The sequence below is a fragment of the Lactuca saligna genome, chromosome 7, assembly GCF_052625555.1.
Source record: "Lactuca saligna cultivar CGN05327 chromosome 7, ASM5262555v1, whole genome shotgun sequence".
NCBI lineage: Eukaryota > Viridiplantae > Streptophyta > Magnoliopsida > Asterales > Asteraceae > Lactuca > Lactuca saligna.
The window spans coordinates 81,940,182-81,951,841 of record NC_136423.1 but is presented as its reverse complement, the minus strand read 5'-3'; the positions used below and the strand labels follow the sequence as shown (position 1 = coordinate 81,951,841).

Here is an 11,660-nt window from a genome sequence, read left to right as displayed (position 1 = left end):
AATCAAATAAACATACCTTAATTTGCTAGAAAACTCCAAAAAATCTCTAGAACTTCTAACTCCAATTTCTCATTCGTCCCATCACCTCTCTTCGCAGATTTAGTAGGGTTTCCACCAGAAATTTCAAGCTTTATATATTGCCAAAGGTTTCATTGGTTACTATCCCCTCATTACTCGAATTTATGGTCTAATCATGGATGATGGTTTCTAGACATAATACCTTATAATTTTCATCTAATTGAGCCATTAATTTTGATCTAATCATTTTTCTAATATTAATATAATCTGATTATATATATATATATATATATATATATATATATATATATAATATTTTTATTAACATTAATTATTACATCTAGGATAACATAAGTTTGTCTGTAGCGAGTGATCCTTATGATATTGAAAATACATGGTTATTTGAAATTTGATTTTTCGATATACAAGAAAGCAAAGATGGTGTTCCAATGATGATGATGATGATGATGCAATTACAGATATTCTAGAGGATTTTCTCGTTATTCAATCATGTGATCTTATATGTTCACTAAGTTCGTATATCCTTCTATTCTTTAGAACTATAATACTCTTAACTTTTTTTTTTTTTTGAGGGAATGCTATACTTGCACCAAAAAATGAAACTGATGGTGAAATAAACAGTTGTTTACTATCGTTGTATCTAGGAGAAGAAAAAAGGTATCTAGGTTCAGGTAATTGTGTATGGTAATTGTATTAGGGCTAATGATCTAGGAGGGTGATAAGGTTTTAACTTTATTCACATTAGACCCTTAAGGTTTTTTTGTACATATTAGATCATTATGGTTGTATATAACCGTTAAAAAAAGGTAATAAGCTTTTAATTGTCCACATTATATCTCTAAGGTCTTTTTTTGTACATATTACACCAACATAGTTGTTATCACCATTTAAAAAGTGGTAATAATGTTTTAATTTTTTTTTCCACATTAGGTCCTTATCTTTAATATTTTTATCATTTCATCTAACTCTTTTACAATTTATATTAGTATCTAGTTAGATGACTTCATCATTTCATCTTCTCATTTTAATCGTCCATCTACCACAACAACGATTTCAATTGAAATGTTACATAACAATTTTTTGTCATTTTTACAAAACAAAAAAAAACCTAATAATAATCAAAGTCTTAATAATTAAAGCTATGTTTGGTGCATCACAGCTAGCTAATAAGCTAGTTTATTTTTCGATTTTTTTAAGTTGTCATGTTTAGCAAGCCAAAAAATAGCTTGTAAACTAGCGTTTTAAAAAGTTAATTAGACTAGTTTTTAAAAGTTTTTTTTTTTTAAATTTTCAAATATACCCCTTAGTTAATAAAAAACCATATTTTTTAAATGTCATTATATAAATTTCGGATCATTTATAAGCCAATGACAGATCCATGGTCAAAGTAAAAGAGCATCTCCGAAAAGTAATGCAGTATCCCTGATAAGTAATGACATAGTGGGGATACCCTATTGGCGGAACCATTACTTATCGGAGATATCCCATTACTTTTTGGGGATATTCTTTTATTTTGATCTTGGCTTCGCCACTGGCTTATAAGTTATCTGAAATTTATATAATGAAATAATAGGGCACTTAAAAAATATGTTTTCTTAATTAATTAAGGGGTATATTTGAAAATCTATTAAAAAAAAAATTAAAAACTAGTTTATGTAGCTTTTTAAAACGCTAACTTATAAGCTACTTTTTAGCTTGCCAAATATGACAACTTAAAAATGATCGAAAAATAAACTAGCTGTGACGCACAAAACATAACATTTATCATTAATACATTAATTATTATTAGTTTTTTTTTTGTGTAAAAACGAAAAAAAAAATTGTTATGTAAAATTTCAATTGAAACCATGGTTGTGGTAGATGGGTAATTAAACTGAGAAGATGAAATGATAAAATCATCTAAGTAAATACTAATATAAATTGTAAAAGAGTTAGATGATATGATAAAATATTAAAAATATAGACCTAATCTGGATAAAATTAAAACCTTATTACCACTTTTTAAACGGTTATAACAAGCATATTGGTGTAATATGTAAAAAATAAAAAAATAATAATAAAAAAAAAAAAAAAAGACCTTAGGAACCTAATATGGACAAAATTAAAACCCTATTATATTTTTTTAACGGTTATATACAACCATATTGGTATAATATGTCCAAAAAATCCTTAAAGACTTAATATGGACAAAATTAAAACCTTATTACCCTCCTAAATCATTAACCCAATTATATTATTGATACAGTAATTATATCTAGAAGTAATATTTTTGCTATTAGGCTTTTATTACGGGAATGTCTTTGTCTCCTGCACATAATAAGATAATTCTATTCAAGATCAGATGATTATAATTTTCATTTTCCTTTTATTTTGCTATCACCGTAAACAAGAGTTCATTACAATCACTTGTATATAGTTTTATGTAGAATTAAAATAGATCAAAACACATAAATTATTAATTTTAATTTAGGATGATACTTTTTCAAATCATGCTTTATTAATTACGGTTCACACTTATTCATCATTTTGAGTTTATAGTAATTTATTTTATTTGTGTACACATATCTCAATAACGTTACTTTATTTGTTTGTAACTTAATGTTTTACACCTTGATAATACTATAATATTTTTCTGTGTAGTTTTTTATGACTATCAAATTTTAATGTTCCATATACTAATCATGTGTTTCCTAATTTTTTTTTATCATATACTAATTATATGTAACCATAATATATACTTAACAACATAACATTTTTTTGGGTTTATAATTTTATCCTTTACCGGAAAATTCATAAGTTCACTATGTATGTGGTTGAAGTCATGAAATCAAGTTCAACTAGGAATGAAATTTCAAAGCATTATTACGGAACCTCTACAAACGTTTATTTCTAGAGTACAAAAAGTGGACATTTCTTCCAACACTTACAATATAACCTTCCACACACCATTTTTTATTTAGGTATACATGCATGAAACGACTTTATGAAAGAAGATCATCTTCTTTAAGGACAAGAAAGGAGGTCATATCCAACCAAAGAGTTTTGGAAATTTATTCTTTCTCCCTCACATCTCTGAATACACTTCACTTTTGCTTCCACCCTCAGGGCTACTAATTGATTGTGTGAGCATCTGCTCTCGGATTCCTTTTTGAGCATTAAACAGAGTCATATGGATTTCATCAAAATAAGGCGCAGTAGCATTCTTTGTATCTTTAATCCACTGCAAAACTTTCTTGTAAGGACTTAATATTCTAAGGTAGTCCCTCTCACTTAGAAACTGAAAACAAGAAAAATTTTGTTTTGATTTGGAGTGAGCCAAAAACAAGAACATATGGTAGATTTTTGGCCATAATAGGTTATCAATGTAATGTGTTTAATTACCTCTAGTTGCATGATTTCACATACTAAGCTGAGATCCGCTATTGATGGTTTAGAGTTTCCAAGCAGAAATTGACCGGGTCCTTGTAGCCAAAAGTCTTCTAATATATATAGACAAAGATTTCGGAAGTATCTTCTTAGCTTCATCAGCTGCTCTAGGATTCGAAGGTAATCCATATAAAGGGGCTAGTATCGTGTTGTGTACAAGTCCAGCTACAAGAATAAAGTCGTTCTAAAATGACACTAATACAATTAAGAAAAATCAATTTTGGTTTAAACTCAATATATATACTAGGCTGTTTAGATGTGTGTTTCAAAAATATCATGTGATATTGATTGAATAAAGCATAAAGTGAATTATAGTAGAACATAGGGCATGCATGGGATACTTTTTGAATAATTTCAAGTGCTTGAAGTCATAATTAATGTTTTAAGATGTTTAAGCTGCGTTTAGTTCCGGAAAAATCGATTGTTTTCCGGAAAAATTTTCCAATTGAAAATTTTGAAAACGCGTTTAGCTCTTCTATTTTTTAAATATTTTCACGGAAAATGAAAATTTTTGTTTTCTAAAATTACAGAGAAAGAAATTTTTAGAAAACTTATCATCATTGTTTTCAAAAATTTTGTAATTCCATTTTTTTTTTAAATATAAACACACACCCTACCTCCGCTACCGTTTTCTAAAAATAAAAATGGATAGAAAAATATACATCTAAACACGTTTTCTAATTTTCTAAAACTGAAAATGAAAAATAAATAAGTTTTAACTAAACGTATTTTCTAAAGTTTTCATTGAAAACTGAAAACGGAAATCAAAAACTTAAAAGGGAAAACGAAAAATGAAAACTGTTTTTCCGTAACTAAACGCAACCTTAGCATTTGACAAAATTGTAATGTTTAAGAAAGCATAATAGAAACTATATACGGGTATAAAATAACCAGATAATCATTTTCAAAATCCACATCCAAACACCCGTTAATATTGTTTGAATTACTTGCACCACGATGGAGATTATTGGAATGATGTCAGTCTAAGAGAGAGTGAATCTTTGTTCTTTTGAATATATCGGTAGGATACCTATGTAAACAATGGTGCAATGATACAAAATATTAGCCAATGTATGAGTGATAATAATAGATATTATCATATTCGAACATGAAGTGTAGTTTCCACAAGAGGATATAAACAACAAACTCACCAGTGATCTGCTACTCCAGGATTTGTACAAGCTAGGTAGATAAGAATAGCATGACTGCAAAGAAATCTTAAATATTTGATAGAAAAACACTTGTAGCAATACACAAGGTTCATGAATTTGTGGGGATGTCTTTTAATTTATCTGAATTTGTACATTTGGGCCAACCTCAACCATAATTGTTCATATTTTATAAACAATAGAAATGAATGCATATAAGATTGTTCAATGTAAAGGAGTTCAAATAAAAAACGAAACCACCTCTCAAACAACTTGAATCCTCCATCAACGATTGCGGGAACTTCCGACATTGGGTTTATTTCTGCATAAGACATAACAGGAGAAAAATTAAAAAAATTCATGTATTTTTGAAAGTAATTAATTTTTTAATTGAAAGCAGCCACTTTGAATTAGAATTTAGATGGATGTGTGACTGTGTGTGATGATTTCCAAACAAACCTTTATATTCCGGAGTGAATTGCTGAAGTTTCAGGACTTTTATTGTGATTTCTTCAAAATCGATTTTGACACTGTGTTATTTTTTGTGTCAATTTTAACACTGTGTTTTTCAATTTGTCACAACTTTGACTACTTGACCGGTTAACCAGGTTACATGCTGACGTGTCAGTTTTGATGTTGTGACATGCTGATATTATATGCTTATGTGTCAAAATTGAATTTTTTTCTCACAAAAAAACTAAGTTTTCATTTTTTTTTCTTTTCGATTTTAACACCAAGTTTAATTTTTTCTTTCAACTTTGACATTATGTTTTTTTGTTCCAAATCGAACATCATTTTTTTTAATTTTGTTTAATGTTGACAATTTTCTATTTGAAACCGTATAAATATTTTTTTAATACATTTAAACCGTATAAATATGATTTTTTTCATTTAAAAACCATAGTTTTGTATAAATACATTTTTTTACACTCAAACCATATCCTTATATTATATAAAAATTATATTTTATATTAAATATCCAACTTTAAAATGTGTTTGGAGGTGTGGAGGCGTGTAGTCGATCAAAACTCAGATATTAAGTTTGCAACCCATCAAATTTTTACATATTATTAGAAGCTTATGGTTAGTTTGATTCTCATGATATAACTAATGTTTTGAATGTAAGAAAAAAAACACATTGTATTTAAATAAAAAGTATAGTTTTTAAACGAAAAAAATATATTTATACGGTTTAAAATGTAATAAAAAAAATATATTTGTACGTTTTTAAATGGAAAATAGACAAAATTGAACAAATTTGATAAATGATGTTCGATTGAAAAAAAAAAAAAAAAAACATAGTGTGAAAATTAAAATAAAAAATTAAACTTAGTGTCAAAATCGAAAAAAGTGAAAACTTAGTGTTTTTTGTGGAAAAAAAAATCAATTTTGACACGTCAGCATGCCACGTCATCAAATCTGATACGTCATTATGCCACGTCAACATGTAACCTGGTTAACCAGTCAAGTGGTCAGAATTGTAACAAATTGGAAAACAAAGTGTCAAAATTAACATAAAAAAAACACGGTATCAAAATCGTATTTTTATATAAAAACTGTTTTTTGTATCATTTACCCTTATAAATACACAAAGAAGATAGAGAAAAACCACAATAAATTAGATGCGCATAAAGTACAAATAATTTACTTAAAAACGACTAAGAAAAAAAAAAGTCAATCCACCCGAGAGCCACATGTTTCCTAAATTGGACTTTAAATTTAACCTTCTGAATCGATGCCAATAAGAAATACTTGATCATTATATGTAAACCATATCTCCTTATACTAATAAAAGAGTAGTTATTTTACAATGTATCATCATATTAAACATCTTAATTAATGTGTTGTCACTTGTCAATCTATTAATTCTTTATTTTAAATTTATTAGATTTTTTCATTAATGTGATACTACTTGTCATTGTATTTATTCTCTATTTACATTTAAATTTTAAATTTTATATTATTGTTTTCATTAACTCACAAATAAAACATATATAATATATATTAAAAATTAATTTTACATATTTATTTAAATCAACAACTATAATTTTACATAACTAATAAAAATATCTCTTAAATTAATAATTTATTGAAAATAACTGATTAATAATTTTAAATTTTTATTATAAAAATTTAATTAATTTTATAACCGTATTTCTCACATTTTATAAACTAATAAATAATATTAAGCTTCTCATCCTCTATGGACACCACTAACATAAGAAAGTAATAGCAACTAACCAGAATCAAACGGAAGATCTTATGGAAAATGAGACACAAAACACAACGCTATTGATTGCTAATTGCTAATGCTTAACTACCTATACTTAATCACGAATAACAGGAAAAATAATTTTTAGTTTACCCTTATAAATTACAGATCCTTAGTCAGATTATACTTTTAAATTTAGGGGCAAAATACAAACAGTAGAACTAAGGCCCTACCAAAAATATATAACGAAACAATTAATTTAAAACATCATTATGAATATTATTAGTCTTGTTAAGAATCCGTTAATAACTATTATCTATAATAGTAATAGTTAAAAATTTAATTATTAGCTAATATCCAAATTAATAAATCATAAAAACGTTGGTGATGATTATTAGAGCCTCACTTTAGGTTTCGAGAGATATATAAATTATATTCAGATAAATAAGAAATTAACATTCATAAACAAAAACAATACATATTCTTATAGGGATAATGACTTAAAAGGGTAATATATTTTTCAATTTATATACATTTGGTCATTGAGTTTTTTTTTCGTCCATATTTACCCCTACAACTTGTTAAACTGTATATATTCGGTTCTTATGACCGGTTACTCTAGGTTAGCCGGGAAAAATGACTTCTTAGGGTAATATATTTCTCATTTTGTACACATTTAGTCCTTAATATTTTTGTACACATTTAGTCCTTAATATTTTTTTGTTTCAAAATAAGTCATTTTTGTTTTTGTACAAATTCAGTACTTATTAATAATTTATTTAGGGTTTTTTCTCATGACATCTAACATGGGACTATCATTGATGACATGGACGGTTCTCTTTGGCTGCCCGCAGTGGCACCGACAACTCCTGTTTTTCTGTACGCAGTGTAAATTTTTCGATATTATTCGGTTTTTTTTTTCTTTTTTCTACTTACCGGCAACACCTACTACCAAATCCTGCGTCTGTCCCTGATTGATGAGGTGTTTGGGGTTGTAGATGCTTATGTCCATCACGGCCTTGACTGCTTGGTTGCATATATCTTGTGGTTTGGCTTAGGTTTTGTATTTCGAACGTCGTAACTTCTTCATACGATATCTGATTTTAACGAACTTTATATCTACGTGTTCATTTTTTAAGTCTGCTATAACTTTCGTTAAGATTACTCCTGTTAAAATATAATATGTTTTGACTTATGATTTTATAAAAAAAAAAAATACATCCATACATGCATTCATAAAAAACGTATGGATATAAAGATCGTAATTAAAAAATATATTACTTTTTAACAGGAGTAATCTAAAAAAAATTGTAGTAGACTAAAATACAAACGTATAGATATAAAGATCTTTAAAATCCGAGAAAGTATGAAAAAGTTATATATGACATTCAAACACATGACCTAAACAACAAAGTAGTCGAGATTGCGATGGACATAATCATCAAAAGCCTAAAACACATCTTTATTGATTATTTCATGTAAGATGTCGTGAGAAAAACTCAAAGAAAACATTCATAAGTAATGTATGAGCTTATTGAATTGCATGCTAGTACTGATTAGTCAGTAATATGATGGCCTGATTAGGATATGCCTGGTTTTGTTTACTTGATGCTCGAATGCTGCTTGCTTTGTGCTTTTAGGATTTCTAGTTATCTTTAACTAACTAGTAATCGAATATGTTAAGTTACATATTATAAGGACTAAATAATTTCAAACGGTTAGGTTTAGCCTTATTTCGCAACTCTTGTTTGAGTCTAACCGTTGTAGGGAGAGACCTCTCATTCGAAGAATTATCCGGTCTTAGTAATATGTAATTGTATTCGCGAGCTATCTTAGGAAAGGTAGCAGGGACTTCTTATGTAGCTGATGGCAGAGAGTGGGTCAGAGATTAACCTAGGGCAAGCCTAGGACGGGATTAGCATGGAAAACAGCAGTAGTGAAAGAGACTCGGTGGAGTCAAGGCAGTTCTTGTGGAAAGTACGGATAAATGTGAAAGGTAATATGGGCCCGTACTACTGAAAGCAGTGGATCCGTACTCGAATCAAGGAGGGCTAGGATGAACCCAGGGAACTTGTAGTGTGTGAGATCCCTCAAGTTATGATGAGTATTCTAATGATTTTTATGGTGTATTTTCAGTATGGTGATGCCACACACTAGGCCAATTGGCAGTTCTAGCGCCGACGAGGGATCAGACTCGGGCTCTGGAGCAAGGCAACTCGATGATCAGATGAGGGAGTTCATTTCATTTGAAACCACACACAATATCATTATCTAGATTCCTATGATATTGGATACTGTCGAGGAGGGCATTTTGGAGATTCTTGACAAGAGGCTGGGTGCATTTCATATCGAGGTGGCGGCCATGTTAGGGGAGTGCACGATGACATTTAGTGAGTTCTGAGCATGCGGAGCTCCAGACTACCATGGGGCTAGGGACCCCATTGCTAACAGTAGGTGGTTGGCAGATGTCGCCAACGCCTTTCGCACCAGCTGCGGTCCCGAGGGGGAAAAGGTCCGACTTGCTTCCTGCCTATTGAACGACAAGGCGCGAGATTGGTAGGAGGAGATTGGACATGCTATTGGTGATTCTACCCTTGATACTGTGACCTAGAATGACTTTACGACCAGGTTCAGGGCTGAGTTCACACCTGTGATTGTGGTGTTGCAGCTTGCGCAGGAGTTCCAAGATCTCTATCAGACGACTGAGACGGTGACTAAGATCATTGCCAAGTTTAGGGAGAGGGACCTTCTTGTTTCGAAGTATGTCGCAGAAGAGGAGATGAAAAAGGCCTGATACCATGAGATGTTGAGGAGTGACATTCGACAGCTTGTGAGCTGATCCAGCTGCAATATGTTGGAGGATATGATAGTGAAAGAGAGAGAGAGAGAGAGAGAGAGAGAGAGAGAGAGATAGAGAGAAGTGTTACAAAGGATGCATACTTGGTTGGGAGCTGAATGTTGATCAAGCCTCTAAGTAGGAGATTGTTAGATCTGGAGAATTATCATCATATCTAGAATTTTAAAGAACAAAAACATTTTGGCATTTTTTTGTGTTTTTTTTTTTTTTTTTTTAATTCGAGCTTATCCTTTTAACTTTAGTTTAGATTTTATCATTTATATATTTATGAATGGACGTATCTGTACCATTGTAGTAGAAATCATGTGTGTAATAAAATCTCTCTCTCTCTCTCTCTCTCTCTATCTATCTATCTATCTCTATCTCTATCTCTGGTTTAACAGTAGACATATCCTATCGCAAGATAATGTGAACCACTTAAATCCCTGTGTTTTGTGTGCTTTGATTTCATATCTGATCTCTCATATTGCTTAGATGTGTTTTTCTTTTATCTTTTTCTTCTAAACATAACATTATCTTCGTTCACATCTTGCCTACCATGTTCAAACCTCAATTGTAATTCATAATGTCGACTGTATCTTCTTCCTCATGCCTCTTCACCAATGACTGCATCTTCTCTATCCTCGTTCATTCATCTTCACGATCAACCTACATCTTCTTCCTCTTCCCTCTCCACTAGCCACCTGCATCATCAAATTGTCCATTATAACCTAACGATTTCACCGTTAGTATGTGTTAAATTGGAGAGATAAAGCAATGATTCAACCATGGCAGGCCATCAAGATGAAAATTAGATCAGCCACGGCCGAGCAACAAGATCAAAATAAGATCAGGCATAGCTGCCACCCCCTCCCCTCTATAAACTATTATTTTTATACAGAATTTAAAAGTCAATTGGAGCAAGTAGATATGTAATCATTGTTGAAAAATTCAATTCACAATTAAACCCCCAAAAATATTCGCAACAACTTTGAGATTGGAATCATCGTTGAATTTAGAGAAAGAAACCGTATGAGAAAGTGAAAACTCTCTATCATACAGGCTATATAGTAGATAGAGAGTCACGACATCAACAAACGATGGCCAGCAACAACACTACCATAATAACCATGACTAGTTCCCCCCAATGATTTCACTTTCCCCACAAACTTCGTTCAAAACCCTATTCATTAGTAGACTGTAACATCCCGAATTCTAGGTATATTAATGGTGTGTTTATTTTGTGGTTTATTGAGTGACTCGGTAATTTGTGAGTCCAACTCATTGACTAGAGTCGAGATGACTGTGTAGGTTTAATGAGCGGACTTGATGAGTCGGAGAGCCGACTCGCCGAGTAGGTGTTGTGTAGTGAAACCCTAAATCCCCGGGTTTGGGTCTTATATAAGGGAACTTATAGCCTCATTTGCGGCGCATGAGTTGCCCAACTTCACTAAGAGAAACCCTAGTCGCCTTTCTTTTAGCTAAAAGAGAGAATGTTGAGCTTATATTGAGTATTTTGGTGCATCTTTGGAGGGAAGAGAAGGAATTCAAGAAAGGAACGAGAAGATGTTATTAGATATGTTGCTTGTCATCCAAGAGCTTCTTCAAAAGGTGAAAAGTTCATACCTTTATCATTCCTTTGGTTAGATCTCTTGATTTTGGAAGGTTAAGGTTTATGCCACCTTTAATTAGGGTTTCGAGCTTACAGAGTTTTCTTGAGGTTTAGACCTCAGATCTGGACCTTGTGAGGTCCCTAGAGTCCAAAGGTCCTAACTTTATTCACCCATATGAAGGATATTGTAACATCCCAAGAATCACAACTAAAATTTTCTTTTTAAAACATTACTAAAGACATATTCATAAAAACCGTATCATAATCATAACATAATTTCGTAGCATTAATTCGAAATACAAACTTATTATCAGAGTAAAACATCCCAGGCTAGCTGACTATGGTGTGTGCACTGCAATCTTTCCGAGCTCCTCTTTTGAAAACTGA

General features: G+C 30.8%; 1 pseudogene across 1 annotated transcript; it reads right to left on the bottom strand.

The window, feature by feature from the left end:
• Nucleotides 1-2,937: 2,937 nt before the first annotated feature.
• Nucleotides 2,938-7,862, bottom strand: LOC145007091 (glutathione S-transferase T1-like; annotated as a pseudogene). Its single transcript, XR_013662976.1, has 7 exons — nucleotides 7,762-7,862; nucleotides 5,073-5,143; nucleotides 4,875-4,935; nucleotides 4,617-4,670; nucleotides 4,413-4,495; nucleotides 3,421-3,630; nucleotides 2,938-3,316 (listed from the first exon to the last, which is right to left on the bottom strand). The product of XR_013662976.1 is annotated as a glutathione S-transferase T1-like (transcript).
• Nucleotides 7,863-11,660: the final 3,798 nt, after the last annotated feature.